Source organism: Humulus lupulus, chromosome 2, assembly GCF_963169125.1.
Source record: "Humulus lupulus chromosome 2, drHumLupu1.1, whole genome shotgun sequence".
Lineage (NCBI taxonomy): Eukaryota > Viridiplantae > Streptophyta > Magnoliopsida > Rosales > Cannabaceae > Humulus > Humulus lupulus.
In genome coordinates this window covers 53,788,043-53,789,564 of record NC_084794.1, presented here as the reverse complement: position 1 = coordinate 53,789,564, position 1,522 = coordinate 53,788,043, and the positions used below count along the sequence as shown (strand labels likewise).

The 1,522-nt window shown below is 31.7% G+C and overlaps 1 non-coding gene across 1 annotated transcript; it reads right to left on the bottom strand.

Annotated features, from left to right (window-relative positions):
• Nucleotides 1-1,193: 1,193 nt before the first annotated feature.
• Nucleotides 1,194-1,300, bottom strand: LOC133820498 (small nucleolar RNA R71). Its single transcript, XR_009886906.1, has one exon. It is a non-coding gene; the product is annotated as a small nucleolar RNA R71 (small nucleolar RNA).
• Between the last annotated feature and the right edge of the window lie 222 nt (nucleotides 1,301-1,522).

Below are 1,522 nucleotides of genomic sequence, written 5' to 3'. Positions count from 1 at the left end.
TTTATTGTTTTTTTTAGTGACGGCACTTGTGCCTCCTATCTATATTTATTGTTGTAATTTTATTTCTTTTATATCTTTGTTAGTTGACGGCACTTGTGCCTCCTAACATTTGTTGTAATTTTCTTTATTTATTTTGTTGTAATTTTTATTTTATTTAATTTCCACAAATTACTAGTTGATGGCAATTTTGCCTCCTAGCTAGTTGATGGCAAGTTTGCCTCCTAGTCTTCTATCTTATGTTTTAGTTGATGGCACTTGTGCCTCCTAGTTTTTACCTTAATTTTGTTATGGTTGATGGCATTCTTTGCCTCCCTACTCTTGCCTAAATTTTAATCTTTTTTAATTTTTGCCTTATTTTTCTTTGTCTTCTATAATATTTTAGTGCAATATTGTGAAAAATAGTTGAAAAAAAAAAGAGAAACCTAAATCTTGTCCTTTCACCATAAGCAATTTTTGCTTAAAGGAAATTTGAACAAAATTCCCAATCCGCCTCTACTAATTAACCTCGGGGAGTTGTTAGTAGTGCGTGAGTAAGTGGAATCAAATAGGCCTGGGGACAAGTAAACCATAAGAATTATATTGTTGTGAAATCTCTAAAAATTCTAAGTATGCTCTGTGGTTGCGGTTTTAACTGATCTTCCACATCAGAAAATTGTTTGTTTGAGATTATCCTTGTTGCCTTGTTTGTGAAAATTGTATGCATCATTGGGAACGTAACTCTAAAAAACGATTAGTAAAAAGACGTTTATCTTTGTTTGAAATTGAAAGTGTTAGTAAAAATTTGAGCATCATGGAACCTATTGCTAATATTGTTGATGAAAATTCTGTGCCTGAAAAAAACTTTGCTTGAATATTTTGCACCTATTTCATCTAATGCTCCTTCATGCATTATTTTACCTACAACTTCTACTACTCATTTTGAGCTTAAACCAGCAATCATTCAATTGTTGCCATCTTTTTATGGGTTAGATAGAGAGGATCCTTACATGCATGTCAAAGATTTCTTAGAAATTTGCTCAACATTTAAATTTCAAAATTTTTCTGATGAGTCGGTCAAACTAAGATTGTTCCCTTTTTCATTAAAAGACAAATCCAAAGCATGGTTAAATTCCCTTCCCACGGGGTCTATAACTACTTGGGATCAACTTTATAATAAATTCTTGTTGAAATTTTTTCCAATGTCTAAAACTGATAGTCTAAGGAGAGAAATCTCCGAGTTTTTTCAAAAAGATAATGAAGAGTTTTATGAATGTTGGGAAAGATTTAAAGATTTATTATTAAAATGTCCTCATCATGGTTTTGAAAAATGGAGACTTGTAAAATATTTTTATGATGGTTTGACTCCCTCTAATCGTCAAATGATTCAATCTATGCATACTGGAAATTTTTTAAAATTTCAAGGACAAGAGGCGTGGGACGCCCTTGAAGATTTATCTGTCAATTCACAACAATGGAATTATTTTGATCCTAGGTCTAGGTCAACTAATTCACCAAAAAGAGGAGGAAGGTATGAAGTAAAAGA